Raw genomic sequence first — 16549 nt, 5'->3', positions numbered from 1 at the left:
CATTTTTCTCAAAATTTTGGGAGCATAATTCTATGATTTAATAATGCTTAACCCCAAGAAATTAGTGGGAAATTCAAATCCTAGGTCAGCCTAAAGAATAAATTAAGATCTAGGGTTTCATACACAAGAGCTCTCTTTCTTTATTTGGAAATCTAATAAAATCTAAGAACGAATAACTAAGAAAAAAGTTGTTGGAGGGAACACAAGGAGCCATCTATGAAGTGAAAGAGAAGCCTATGTGGAGTCTTCAAAAAAATTCAACAACATTCATCAATAATTCATCAAGTATTTGTCAAGCATTCATCATCAATTATGAGCCTTGAAGACTTTGAAGAATAATAGGAGATCACTAACTGCCAATTGGCTTGTACCCATCCCTTAGGGGTTGGATATGGTTTCATGTTGTTTTCATGTCTTTATATGAGCTTCATTACATCAATTGATATATTTTCTTTTATGCTTTAGATCACATTTCATCATTGATTTAGAGCATTTACTTTGTCAATTACAAGCATTTAAGGTTTACTCTTTAGGGTTTCTCTAGATTGTTTGCATTCATCCTAGGGTCTTGCACACACACAAGATTAATGCACACATTATTTTCCTATACAAATCGGCTATTTGGGGAGGTGGAAATCACCAACACAAGTTTTTGACCAAGACAAAGCCCTATAGCCACCCAAACCCCCTTCTTTTTCAGTTGCAGGTGTAGAAACAGGTACTCAAAAGGCTTCCTAGATCAAAAAAAGGCACAAGGATAGTCCCAAGGCCTCATACTGCCCTAAATCCATTAGGGACAGGGGCATGACACCCTAATCCTCCTCAATTTTAGTTATTTTTGACAAGGTGAAGGCTCAGGATCCCAGGTTTGCAGCCTTTCAGTTGTAACTCTCTATTAAATCATTAGGGATAGGGGTGTGGCACCCTGGTCCTGGATAATTTGGCTCAGTTTTTAACACTAGGTACACATCAAGATTCCTCCCCATTCTTTGGCTTTAATATCTTAGTTTCAGATCTACGAGTTTCTCGCAATTTCAATTCATATATGCTTCATTGTTTATCTCCTATTCTAGTTGATTAATCTTTCACATCTTATCTTCATTTACAACAAGAGGGATACAAACTTCTTGATTTTGAATCCGAAGATCCTCAACTCTGCGACCAGGAATATGGAGGAAATAGCCAAATAACTTTATGGTCCCAACCCTACCAAGTCTATTGTGGACCTTGATGCTCAAGAGGCTGCTACTGAGACTGGGAATGTGGATAGTGCTCCTGGAGGTGGGACTAAAATGACCAGGGCGAGCTTAAAAAAGGTTGCCTTGGCTTCTTCAAAGGAAATCCCAATTCTCAGGGAGAATATCAAACAAATGCAAGGGATTAGTGAGAAATTGACTAATGCCCTTAAAAACATAATGTAATTTGTTTTTTTTTCTATTTTTGCTGGTTGTTGCTGGTAGTATTGGACTTTTGTGATGGCTTTTGCCAAGCACTTTGCTAATTTTTTCATAGTCTGTGCCATTTAATTTCTTAATTCTTTTATCTTTTATGGTTCCTTTGTAAACGGTTTTGGGGGGTCCCTTCAAAACATGATTTTCCCGTAATAAAAAATAAGAGGGATACAAACTTGTTGGTTAACATATTTGTCCTTTTATTTAGATTATAATGTTTTCTTTCTTTGAATAATAATATGACTCTTGTATACCCCTTTATAAAAGGAAACAAATAAACCAACAGTTGGATGAACCAATTAAAAATCCATCCCCTGCATTAGAGGGAAACTCCTCATATGATTTGCAATAAATTATATATAGAAAACTTTGAAATGAATACACTTTTAACCAGAAAGTGTGGACAGGCTTTAGCATTCATCTATCAACACAAAGGAATGCTTTTGAAATAAAACAGAAAGAATATTCTGAAGATCAATTTCAAATAAGAGCTCATAGACTCCGATTTTCACACATGTTCATTTCATAAATTTAGAGCAAAAGAAAATGCATAGTAGTATGAACTTTGATTGATTCTCTCTCATGTCTCACAAGATAAGGGGGATCAACACAACTCAATCCACAAATGAATTTACTTGCAAATAATGGTAACAATGAATCTAGAAAACATAGGAATAACTAATAACAAAAATATATCATGCACATTAGCTGACTTCTCAAGAAAGATTGCCAATCCTCAAAACACACAGATTCAAAGAAAACACACCATAAAATTCATTGATAAACAAGTCATTCCAATTTTAATAAATTCACAGAAAACAGATATTGTTTGTTCCTTGAAAAATCACAGTTTTTCAGAACATAACATAAACTTACTTCCTAGCTTAAATAGCCTCCAGGCTCATAGTTTGTTACATAATCATTAAAAATTTAATTTAACCAGAGGGTAAAGAAAGCATTTTCTAAAAACAAGAGAAACTAAAATAACAACCATAGAAACATTCATAGGTCATCCCCAAATTGATCATGACTCCACCGTGGCAGAGGAAGCCACTAGTCTATCCTGCTTTGTCGTAGAACTGCGCATGCCACGCCACTCTAAATGTGTTTCTGAGAAGTTCAGGATGACTTGAAAGTAGGGAAGGCTGATATGTTGGATTCCTTGCTTCCAAACCTTCTTGTCCATATTCACTTGTGTCACCCTTGCCTTGTGCACTTCCAAATGATCAAAACAAACCATGAGCATTGACTCAATCCCAACTACTTTTGAGAAATCATCTGTAGTCAAGGATTTTGTCTTCCGAATGAACTGTATCCTTTCTTGGAAGATTTTTGTCATATCCATGGCAGCTTCGATTATCTGGGCATCATCTTTCATAAGCTGGATGTCAATGCATTTGAGATCCTTTTGCATTGTATCAATAAAATCTGTCAATCCCTTAAGCAAATTAGTGAATTCTTCGTGGCTCTATTTAATAATTGAATTACACCACTCCACATTTTTCCTTGACACATATAATACATTATCATCTAGGCTTTCCACAGGTTTTTCAGCCAGGAACTTCATCACACCAAATTTTTGTATATCATTCATCTGTGCAAGAACTGCTACCCATTTGGTCCTTTGTTTCTCCCAGGCAACAGCCTCTAATTCCAATTCCTTTCTCATAGTCACAAAATCCTCATATACTTTCAGCAAATTGACAATATAGTCTGCACCTTGCTATATTATAAGATCTAGCCATTTGTTGAGCATCTCCGTGACCATTCTGTTTCTTTGGACTTGATCCAACATCTTTCAATTTGCTGGAGATTTGGGATTAAATGATACTGCCACCTGTGACAAGGGTTGAGGATTCGGATTGTGAATGGCATAAATGTACTTAACCATCTGAATGATGATTTGCTTCAGCTCCCTTTTATCCTTCTCATCCTTCCATGATCTAGAAATCATTCTCTTCATGGAAGACTCCAAATGTTTAACATCAACGACTCGCGAAGAAAGCCCTAGATAAATCTTTTCCACTATGAAGTCATCCTTGGTAGCTTTGTCTATGTCTCTATCTAGATTAGGCTTGGCTATTTCGATCGTCCAACAACCTGTTGCTTCATCTACCTCAAGCATTGTTTGTGCTTTGAGTCTTTTCAGCTTAGATACCTTTCCAAGGCACTTGCTAACCATGTCTTCTATAGGGATTGTAATTGGAACCACACTACATTTCTTCCCAACAACACCTTCTAACCATCGCGGTGTGTTTTCACGTTCTTTGGGTGGAGGATTTGTCTGAGTATCTAGTGAATTGACAATAACCAGAGTATTCATGGGGTCCAATTCACTCCCTGTTTCTTTACCTATGTCCATTTCTTGCACCACAGGCTTACCCAAATCCTCTTGATCTATTATTACTTCTACCTCTTCACTAGGATCTAGGTCCACAACAATCTGGCTCAATGTTGACTTTTTACTCTTTTTTTTACTCCTTGACCGAGTTACTCAGGCTGCTGTAGAACCTAACAGTGACCTTTTAGATCTCTTGGGTTGGATTTTTTCAACAATTAGCTTTGAACCACCTGCAACATCAACAATTTCATTAGTGGAAGAGATAGGAAGTTGAGTCACAGTATGTGAATCAACTCTTAGCTCATGGGAGGATACAAGAGATCCTTTCTTAAGTTTTTGGTCTCTCAACCACCTCTCAGTTCTCCTTGTAACATTAAAAGTTTTAGCTTGAATATTATCATCTTCCTTTTTATTCAAATCAATCTCAAGGATTAACTTTCCTTGAACATCCTTGTTGAATTCAGGATTTGGAATATCTTCCCCTGTTTCCTCCTGTACTCTAGATACATTGATTGGAAGCTTCATGTTGATTATCTATTGTAGAGTAAATCTTGACCACGATCTCCTTCTTACCTCATATTCATCATTGCAATTCTCCCAGTAATCTTCCAACTAGGGTTCACGACAAAAGTGGTCATCTATATTTAGATTTTCCATGACATAACCTCTGCTATCAAACCTATGTCTAGCAACATAGTGCTCAAGGTTCATCCTCTTAAATTCCAATTTCAAATTTGTAGCGTCCTAAAATTGTGACACTTGCAATTTCGACTGCATTTCAGTCTTCACGATGGCAACGCAACACGCAACCTGAATGGAGACCCCAAAACTTGCTCACGACACTGAAAACTGCATTTTTCATGCACCCTGGCCTGAACCTCCTTTGCACCCCGCTGTCCCGGAGGTGGGACCAGAGCGCCCAGCGCCCTGGTCCCTCAGGACCAAGGCGCCCAACGCCCTGGTCCTCCAGGACCATGGCGCCCAACGCCCTGGTCCCTGGGTCCTATTTTGGGCCCGGTTTCCTAAGTGATATCGGGTCTTTTTTATTGCAATTTGGAAATATACTTCCCTGGTCGGCCTAAGGTCGGGAAAATCAGTCTATCAGCCCTAATTGACAAGTATATAAACGAAATTTTTCTCTCTCATTTGGCATGAGGAGGATATGTGTACAAAGCGTGGAAACTATACTCAAGCATTCAAGCATTCAAGCAATTGATCATTTCAAGTCTCCATTCAAGGCTAAGTGTTGCATTCAAGTCAAGGATTCAACCATTGAAGAGGAGATCACTTACTACATGCTACAACAACATACAACATACAACATCTAAACCTTTGCACATAAGGATACCAACATCCTTAGAACAAGGTATTAGTACTTGTTTTACATTACAATCATTTACATTTACAGCTCTTGCTCATTTCTTGGTTAATTCCAAAACCAGGGTTTGACCTAAAGGCAAACCCCTAATCCCTAACCCCCCATCGTCTTTGCTTTTCTGTGTGTAGGTTGCAGGTACGCGGCTGAGATTGAAGATCTGGAATCCTTGTGCAGAGACGAACCGATCCCCCTTCGTTTCGCGGATTTTTCGGAGGACCGTGGCGCTGGGCGCCATCGTCCTAACAACTTTTGCTCAAATTTGCAGGACAGCGCCATATCGACATTCTACTGCTAATTCCAGGTCCGTAGCTTCATCCTATAACCTAAACTCAGTTTATAAGGGAATCTTTATGACTTTCTATGTATTCTTAGCTTAATTTCCTTAACAACATTCTTTACAAAAGAGGGTAGCCTTGCTTTCCTAACCCTTGAAATTCATTTAGCATCCCATCTTACCTTGTGTGGGATTGGATCTTATGAGTTTCAACCCCTCTTTTGAATGTAAAGTCTTCCCCCTAAGTGAAAACCCATCGAATCCTAGCGAACCTCCCCTCTCTCTCCTCGGAGTTGGAAGAGGGGAGACCAACTAGGGTTCGACAGCGATTTTCCGCTTTGCATTTTGGTGAACCCGACGTGAACATCCTTTCTGATTTTTCATGCCTAGATCTGAAATTTGATTCCTTGATTACATTTCCATGTTTGATCTTTTGCAAAATTTTAGAGGTGATTGCATAAAAACCCTAAATTTTCTTTTTGAACATTGAACTTGCGAAATGTTTAATTATTAATGCTTGCTTCAGATCTGCTTTTCTATTATAAATTATCAATTCATATCTGTACTTTAATTTTGAAAATTAAGTGGTTAAGTGTCAAAACCCTAATTTTTGAAACCCTCTTGATTCAACCTTTGTCCGACAATTTGACCAATCAAAACATCTCCAAATCAGCTGTAACTTTGGATTCTGCAATAAAATCACAATATCTTTCGTCCCTGAAAATTTGGAAAAAAGTTGCGAGGACCGTGTTGCACTCCGAGCGCCATCGTCCCTAACATTTTTTCCAAAATTTCGGGAGCGAGATCTTGCTGTATTTTCCTGCTAAAATCCAGAATTTTGGCTGATTTTGTCAATTATAACACTTTCAAAATTACAGTCAAAGTTGGTCTTGTGATTGCTTGGTTTAAGGCTCCTAATCATTCAAAAATTATCGAAATTGAAATTTTGTGTCAAAATTGTGTTCTTATTGTCTTAAATCTGAAAAGTGTGTTTTTATTCATTCGAAATATCAGTGCTTTATTCAAATTCTTGCATTTTGTGACTTTTGAAATTAAGTGCTTAATTACAACAACTTTAATTTCCGCTTTCAAAATTGAATTTTGCGTGAAATTGAATCAATTTTTAAATTTAAAAACTTGCACTGCTTTTAACATTCCCTCTAAAATCATAAAATTCAAAATGTCAGTTTCCCTCTCTTTTTCAAAATTCAAAATTTTGCATTTTTCGACAATCTTGATAGGGTTCAATTTTGAGATTGCAACTTTAATTTGGCCTATCTATAGATCGTAAAATCACTCAATTTTTTCAGATTAGCTCTAAAATCATCATACCTTTCATCCCTGCAAATTTTGAAAGAAGTTGCAAGGACCGTGTTGCACTCCGAGCGCCACGGTCCTGAACATTTTTTCCGAAATTTTGGGAGACTTTTGTGATTGCATTTAACAGCTTAAATCTGGAAGATTGGTTGTTTTTACTAAAAATTGCTACCTCTAAATTCAAAATCTTTTCTCTCTCTCTAGTGCATGATTTTTACAACAATAAGCCCTACTTATACTATTCCCGTTAGACGAAGCCGTAGAATTAAGTCTTTCCGAGGTTTAACTACCGAGGAGATGGAACCTAATTTGAATAGCCTTTTTAACGAGGACATGGGTAATTCCTCTAATCCTCCTAATTATGAAGAAGCTCTCCATGAAGTTTCCGTTGAACAACTTTCCAAATTGGATAACCAATTTGACGATTTTCACCAATGGATGTCTCATGAGTATCCCGATAGTCAAGCTCTTCCTTTAATTGAGGGTCTAAAACGCATGCTTCAAAGTGATAAGAATGGAATTGATGTTTTGCGTGGTATTGCACACATTGTGGATTCGAATGTGATGCCTATGAAGAGTTGTGCTGAATCTTTAGGTTATACACAACCTCCTACACAAGTCAATCATTCTATTCCTTTGACAACTCCAATTGCTAGTATACCTACCTTTACATCAAACACAATGGCTACCTCTATACAAGACATTCCTCCTATGATTACCAGTCATGGGGGCAATCCTCCTTCTTCAATTAATCCTCTTCCTTCATACAATCCAACTTCTTCGTACATTCCTTCAATGAGTGTTCCTATTACATCTTCACAAATGAACATGACGCAAGGGGGCAATTCATTTAACCATTCCATTCCTCCTTGTAGTGTTCCTCCTATCCAATCATCCCCTATGGTCGACTATCATAGGGTCCCACCACCTTACTCTTTACCTTCTTTCAATAACATCACACCTCCATCTCAATCCAACACACCTAATATGAACTCTTCGACCGAAGCTACCATTAATAATCTTGCACAAACTGTCTCTTCTTTACAGCAACAAATTGCCTCTATGAATCAATCTAAGTTTAGTGTGCCCACATTTGATGTTGCGAGCCCACTTTCTCTTGACATTGTTCGAGCTATCCCTCCTAAGCATGTTGAAATCCCGCATCTGGAGCTTTATAATGGTAAAGGAGATCCTCTAACACATGTTAAGACTTTTCAAACAATTTGTACTGATTTTGCTTACGACCCAAGGTTGCTTGCGAAACTGTTCACTAGAACATTAAGAGACAAAGCCCTACAATGGTATTGCTCGTTGCCTTCTTATTCTATTACTTCTTTCGAACAACTTGCAAATGCTTTCATTCAACAATTTCAAAACAATATAAGTCCTAAAGTTACTTTGATTGATTTAATGCATTGTAAACAAGGTGTTAAAGAAAAAGTGACTGATTTCATTGGTAGATATAAACATTTGTATGCTCAAATTTCTTTTCCAGTGCCTGATAATGATATTCAAAGAATCTTTATTTCTAATTTGCAAAAAGATATTCGAGACAAACTTCTGTTTTCTGAGTTTACTTCTTTCCAACAGTTGTGTGCCACTCTTCACAATTATCAACTGACTGTGAGTCAAATGGAACAATCACATCCTATGGCTCCGAGTGATAAGGGTGATAGCAGTCAACAACCATTTGGGAAGTTTAAACCAAACAGAGATTCCATCAAATTCAATGAAAACATCATCAACAACAATGTGAATGCAGCATCAGGTGTGCCTCCTATTTCTAAATTTTTCAGGAAAGAAAGAAAGTATACTCCTTTGAATGAATCATTGCATGATATTATGAATAAGTTATTGGGACAAAATGTGCTTACTCTTCCTCCTGTGCGACAAATTGATCCTGCAAAGATTACTTCACCTTATTTTGATCACAAAGCTTTTTGTCATTTTCATCGTCAGCCTGGGCATGATACTGAAAAATGTTTTTCTTTAAAGGGTAAAATTCAAGATTTGATTGATAATAATACTATTTCTGTTTCTTGAGTGAATGATAAAGGCAACACATCTGTAGCTCCTCCTAACCAAAATCTTCAGATTTTCACTGATCCATTACCTTATCATACCTCTCATACCTCTAATGTGATTGAGGCTAATGATTCCTCTTTCTCATCTGATGGTCTTGTGTCTATGACTCCGAATGTGATTAACTTTGTAGAGCAGCAAGAAATCCCTAAAGAACCTTCCATCACATTTGATTCTAGTGAAACCATTAGAGCACCTGATGGTCCCTTATACATAGTTGCAAAAGTCAAAAATACACCTTGCCGTGGAGTGCTTATTGATCCTTCGTGCATGATTAATGTTATTACTGAAGAATTTCTTTTTACTTTGCAATTGAATCAAGTGATCTATGACAAAACAGATGTGATTGTGAAACTATTTGATGTATTTTCTTCTCCTGCAATTGGTTCTATTACATTGCCTATTGAGGTCCATAATAAATCTCTTGATGTGAACTTTGCTATTATTCCTTCTTTCGAACAATTTCGTGTGAAGCTTGGCTATCCTTGGCTATCTTCCATGAAAGCTATTGCTTCTCCTACTCATAAGTGTTTGAAATTTTCCCATAATGGTGAAGTTGTTACTGTCAATCATAGTCTCTTTAAACCAGCTGAAAGAACCTCTAGTGTTCCTATTGATTACTTTTGGCCTAAACAATTCCAATCTCTTCCTCCGCGAAGTGATCATCTTTTCAAATCTTATCAAAAGTGGAAAACAAATATGATCCTATCTCTAAGTGAACCTAGAACACCTAAACTTGATATTCCTATCATTCTTGAGAAGGAAATTCTTCCTTTGAAAGACAAAACTAATGTCTTTCCCCAAGAAGATTCCCAACCCGTCCCCATGGATGTGACTATGTCTATGCCTAATAAACTTCCTAAGAGTAGATCTATACCTCCTCGTCATGATGGACTTGGTCTTCTCCCTAAACCAAAAATTCCTCCTTTATATGGAGCAGTTCCTCCTCCTTCCTTTTATAGAGAGAAGAGACCTTCTTCTTCTCCTATTATCCAGCCTAAGAGACCACAACCTAAACACCCAAGTGATAAGGATGAGAACATTCCTCCTCCTCTATCTTCTACACTTCCTACTAAGACTAGACGTAATCGTTCTGCACACGAACGCCGACGAAAGCGTCGTCTTAGGGCTCAAGCAGCTGCTTCTCAAACTTTGCAATCTCCAAAAACACCTTCAACAAGCATTATTCCATTTTCTCCTCAGCCGGATATTGAGCCTGAATCTCCTAAACATAAGATGCATGATGGTCTTGATCCTATGCGAGTTAAAGATCCTATTTTTATAAATCTTGATGATGATATAGATGAAAATGTTATGCATGATGAAAATGTTACTCCTCTTGCTTCTGATAGTGAATATGAACTTGTTGATATTGACAACCATTTATCTAATGAATTTTCTAAAGCACTTATCCTAGCTCCTAGACAAGATCAACGTGGCTTGGAACATGAACATAGCCCTTGTTTGGATCTTGTGATAGCTCCATCTGCTGTGTTGGATGTTCCTCCTCTAGCGTGTTCCCTGCCTTCCCGAAACATTGATCAGCAAGATCGGGGGGTAGATGACGTGCTAGACTAGTTACATTAGCATGGCAGATTCTCTCCCCCTCTCTTTTGTTACTTCTTCTATATGTTATTCTCATTCTTCTATTTGTCGTCCTTAGTGTTGTCTACTTGAGGACGATGCAAAGCATTGAGATCTCTTTGGTCTCTCTCATGTTGACTCAAAAGACACGTGTGTTCCCTTCTTCTAGGTGACCTTCCTTGATTGGGGAATGAAGAACAATTATGCATACATACATATGATATATACATGATTTATCATACAGCATACTGACCCCGAGGAAAGCAAAGTCACCTCGTGCTTTGTGTTTGTGTTCATTATCCTTGGGTTTATCTCACACTTGGGGGCTAAATCTTTGCGATAACGTGCTCCTTTCCTTTCTCATTTTCTATGTGTATCACTACGTTAAAACAATCACCCCCGGTGAGGCGTGTGCGATCGCTTTAACGTAGGGGGGCATACACCCTGTCTATCCTTTCACGATACTTGAAAATTTCTTGGCGAACTTAGCTTTGCCTTGAAAATTTTTGGTATTTCTTTTACATGACTCATAGTGAGGGAACCTTACTACTGACAGTCATGGTTCTCCCTCGTGATCTTCCCTTTTACTTTGTCAATCGAAGTCGTAAGATCCTTAGTCCACTGGGGGCTTGGTGTGTCTTGCCTCCTTGACATGGTGAAAGTCTTTCAATGTTGTTTCCTTGTACTTTACCGGAAGTATGAGCATACATACTCCCGCTAAAGTGGGGGCTAAATGTAGCGTCCTAAAATTGCGACACTTGCAATTTCGACTGCATTTCGGTCTTCACGATGGCAACGCAACACGCAACCTGAATGGAGACCCCAAAACTTGCTCACGACACTGAAAACTGCATTTTTCATGCACCCTGGCCTGAACCTCCTTTGCACCCCGCTGTCCCGGAGGTGGGACCAGAGCGCCCAGCGCCCTGGTCCCTTAGGATCAGGGCGCCCAGCGCCCTGGTCCCTCAGGACCAAGGCGCCCAACACCTTGGTCCTCCAGGACCATGGCGCCCAGCACCCTGGTCCCTGGGTCCTATTTTGGGCCCGGTTTCCTAAGTGATATCGGGTCTTTTTGATTGCAATTTGGAAATATACTTCCCTGGTCAGCCTAAGGTCAGGAAAATTAGTCTATCAGCCCTAATTGACAAGTATATAAATGACATTTTTCTCTCTCATTTGGCATGAGGAGGATATGTGTACAAAGCGTGGAAACTATACTCAAGCATTCAAGCATTCAAGCAATTGATCATTTCAAGTCTCCATTCAAGGCTAAGTGTTGCATTCAAGTCAAGGATTCAACCATTGAAGAGGAGATCACTTACTACATGCTACAACAACATACAACATAAAACATCTAAACCTTTGCACATAAGGATACCAACATCCTTAGAACAAGGTATTAGTACTTGTTTTACATTACAATCATTTACATTTACAGCTCTTGCTCATTTCTTGGTTAATTCCAAAACTGGGGTTTGACCTAAAGGCAAACCCCTAATCCCTAACCCCCCATCGTCTTCGCTTTTCTGTGTGTAGGTTGCAGGTACGCGGCTGAGATTGAAGATCTGGAATCTTTGTGTAGAGATGAACCGATCCCCCTTCGTTTCGCGGATTTTTCGGAGGACCGTGGCGCCGGGCGCCATCGTCCCAACAACTTTTGCTCAAATTTGCAGGACAGTGCCGTATCGACATTCTACTGCTAATTCCAGGTCCGCAGCTTCATCCTATAACCTAAACTCAGTTTATAAGCGAATCTTTATGACTTTCTATGTATTCTTAGCTTAATTTCCTTAACAACATTCTTTACAAAAGAGGGTAGCCTTGCTTTCCTAACCCTTGAAATTCATTTAGCATCCCATCTTACCTTGTGTGGGATTAGATCTTATGAGTTTCAACCCCTCTTTTGAATGTAAAGTCTTCCCCCTAAGTGAAAACCCATCGAATCCTAGCGAACCTCCCCTCTCTCTCCTCGGAGTTGGAAGAGGGGAGACCAACTAGGGTTCGACAGCGATTTTCCGCTTTACAAAATTTAAAGCATCACATACGGACTTACAACTGTAGTATACAAGTTCAATAGGAAAGGCAACTCCAGATTCACCTTTTTCCCCCAACCTTTTATCAATATGAGCTAGTTTCCTACTCACCTGTATTAGTACATAGCTATCGAAGGCATACCTTGGTAGCTTGAATGGTTCACATTTGAAACAACCTACCTAAAGATAGGTGAACAAGGGAAATTGAATGAAGAAGCTTTCGTATATACTTATTAACTCCATTGCCTCAACTGACATTCTCTTATTCACATCACCCTGTAGCTCAAAAGCAAGTCTCCCTACGAAGACACCATTCCATCAGGGAATATGTTCTACATGTTTCTACTACTGTAACAAAGAGTAGTAATCATAAACCTTCATGCCATCCACCCATGGTTCATTGATAAAACCAACCCAATCTCTGGTACAAGCTAGTATGTAGAAAAGATAAGAGGACATATAAAAAGTAAACATACCAACAAAGTTACACAAACCTTCATGGAGTCTCTCTGCAATTACCTGGGCCCAATCAAGATATTTGTCACTGGATAACAGCACTTGAATATATAAATACTTCCAATCTTCCTAGTAAAAGGAGTGTGAGTTCCCTTTTAGCCTATTCAGTAGTATAACAATGTCTCGCACTTCTGTGATGAAGTTCTCTCTAGTCAGGGGCTTTGGCAACCGTGACCCTCCTTTTTGAACTCTAAGGAGCTAGTTTCTTGCAATTACACTTCTATACATACTCTTTTTCTCTAAGAAGAAGGTGTATGAGGTCCCAATAGACCAATCCTCATATGATTCCTTGTGTGGGATTCCCATCGCCGCTATTACTGTTTCCCTATTGATACCAACTAGCAGCTCACCATTATTGGTTCTTATGCATCTATTCTCTCCATCATACCTATTCATGCAAGCTATCACCAAATCTGGACATGGTGCAACAAGTGGAAATGCAACACCTTCAACGAGACCACTTCTCACTATTTTCTCCATTATTGAACCAACTTGAGGGTTCTTGGTTCTTTCTTATAAATCCTCTAGATTGGCGTGAGCCAAGGAAGTATCATCTAGTTCTAGTAATATGCTCACTAAACATGACGTCCGACCAAGCTTTGGCAATACCAGCCTCATACTGCCTATCTATACTTTAATCAAGCAATTATGAAATAGGGTAGAATTCTACTCCAACAAGCTAAAGATTTTCTTCCTACACTGACAAATCCTCAGAACTAAAGAAATACAACATAGGGAAATTGTCTGAACTTACCCATTACCACCATGAATCTAGAAACCTTCTCAAGAAAGTAGAGCTGAATTTACCTTCGGTGCCTCCAATTTTCTCAATTATAGCAACTGCAACCCTTACAAATTATGGAGATGAATTCATATATCCTTTTAAACAGATAGGAAAAAAATCAAGAAAACCACACATGCTTCATAATGATTCACTTAAGCGTGTGAAGTAACAGTGAAATGCCTAAAAATCTGACACCTTCTTAATTGCCCATCACTTGCATACAAATAGTTAATGTTCTCATGATTACTTTCCAAATTTAGAATTTTAAACTGTTAGATGCCAGGAATATTCCTTCTTGCAGTGCCACTTTCAGTGTTAACAAAGTCTTTATAATCAGCTTAAACTGAACCTTTTGAACCTTGAACCATCTTACAAAGAGTTCAATGGTTCAAGTTCATCTGAGAAGAACAACAATGAACTAGCGGCTTAAAACAATACCGGGAATGTGTTGGCATTACAACAAACAAGGGGAGATTGTTGGCATTTCAACAAGGATATTGAGAAGGTTGTTGATGATTATGGATAAAACTGATTAAGGATGTTTACTGTCTTAATATTATTATTTTGTCATTGATGTCAAGTAATTGATTTTATAATTCAATATGATGTTGCCATATCTTAAGAAGTATGATTTGATGAGTATAAAGATGTCGGTAAAAGACACAGAAAGAATGTGATGAATAAGGGGAGGAATAAGTTATTCAATGGGAAACTATTACTGAGTTAGACAATGATGAGATCATGGTTTTTAGATTTTTTTGATATCCTACATATGTTACCGAGCAAAGAACCTAGTCGGTAAACCCTAAGGTTATCGCTATCAGTTAATGAAGGTAGAATGTCTACCAAGTGAAGTTTAGTATTTACCAAGTTGCAACAGAGTAATAATAGAATGCATTGAATGAATAAAAGCATTATTTAATGAAGGAAGATGATGACCTGGCTATGATTAAATGATTGGTATGTCGTTCATGAAGTTTGTTAAAGAATCTATGGCAAAGGAAAATCAGCAGGAAGATCTACAGCACAAATTGAACCGCAATACCCTAGCACAAGTTCCAAGAAATAGATGCAAGTTCCAAGGAGGGATAAAACATTTTCAAATCGAAGGATACATTGAACCTGGTCAAGTTTGAAGATCTGATGGCTATGATTGATCATGGGAAATGTGATCAAGGAGATTAAGCAGTTGGCAAATTGTTTATAAATAAGGAACTGTTGATAAACAATGTATGTGGGCAAGTGTAAGCATAGGGATGCTACATAGTGATTACCGAGAACAGAAGCTTGAAGACCTATTTGAATAACAAAGTATAGAGCCCAATAGATGGACAAGATGAGTCCTATTGTATTGAGCAAATAAGAATCGGCTTTAGAATTTTAGATGTGAAGTTGCAGATAGATTTTTATTACTGTTATTTTGTGAAGTGATAGAAAATCTCTTAACCGAGTGGACTTAATAGTCTTATTTGTAAAACCCTTTAGCAAGGTGACATTTTGATTGAGTGTTTGAAATCCTTTAACAAGGTCACTTCTAACAAGGTGAAGATCCTAATAGATCTAAGGCAAATCCCTTAACCGGGTCACATCTAGCAATGTGTTTGTAATCTTTAATAGGATTTGCTTTTAATCGAGCATACTCTAGAAAATTATATTTCTTAGTGGGTCCGAAATCCCATAGTGGTTATTCACTATTTGGGTTTCCACGTTAAATCTAGTGTTATGATGTTTATATGCTTTAGAGTTTGCATGTTTAGCAGCTTTGGTTATATTACTGAAGTATATGTTACCGAGGTTGAATCTGTTGTTTTTATGGAAGATTAAGTTTGTATGACTCACCCCCCCCTCTCATCTTATTAGCTTGGAATTTGTACTTAACATTAAGTATCAGAACTATCAATTGGTATCAGAGCTTTGGACTCCAAAAGAAAAGTTTAAAGGTACTTGAGGAAAAGATCCAAAGATGTATAAGAGGGATGCACCGAAGCTGAACAAGTCAAGTTTCTCTACATGGCAGAAAAGGATGAAGTTGCACCTATCAGGAGTTGGAGAATATGTTGTATATTATCTAGAGAATGATTTCATCACACTGAGCACCTACCCATCGACAATGGAAGAGATAAAGGCAAAGCAAGAACATATTCAAGCAATGATTGAAATAACATCTGCATTGACTGACTCAGAGTTTAATGATCTAGAAGGCTGCAATGATGCAAAGGCAATGTGGGACAAGCTCATATCTGTGTATGGCGGTGATGAATGTGTTCAAAGAGCAAAAGTGGATAGTCTAAGAGGACAACTTGAATCTATGAGGATGAATGAAGGTGAGAACATAACCCAGTACAGTACAAGACTAAAGGAGATTGTCAATCAAATCAAAGGAGTAGGTGGAACTATTGAAGAAAAGGATATAACAAGTAAGTTGTTAAGAACCCTTCTACCAGCTTATGCAATCCAAGTCTCTCCAATCAATGAATTGAGGTCTGTACCCAATATGCTAGTTTCTTTATATGCTACTATTGGTAAGCTACATGCATTTGAGTTAAGTAATTTTGATAATAGTGGGTCATTGGTAAATAAAGTTGAATCTGCATTTAGTTCTTTTCATATTGGTGAATCTGATGATTACAATGATAGAATGAGTAAGTACACTAAAGGGGATCACAGTGGAGCAAGTGAAATATTTTGCAAGAAAATGGAGGAAGTACACAAACTGTATGAGGAAATCATAAAGCAAGAAGAGTTTGAACCACTATTAGCCAGAAGGTTACCGAGAGGAAAAGGTAAGT

The sequence above is a fragment of the Cryptomeria japonica genome, chromosome 10, assembly GCF_030272615.1.
Source record: "Cryptomeria japonica chromosome 10, Sugi_1.0, whole genome shotgun sequence".
Lineage (NCBI taxonomy): Eukaryota > Viridiplantae > Streptophyta > Pinopsida > Cupressales > Cupressaceae > Cryptomeria > Cryptomeria japonica.
This window is presented reverse-complemented; position numbering follows the sequence as displayed.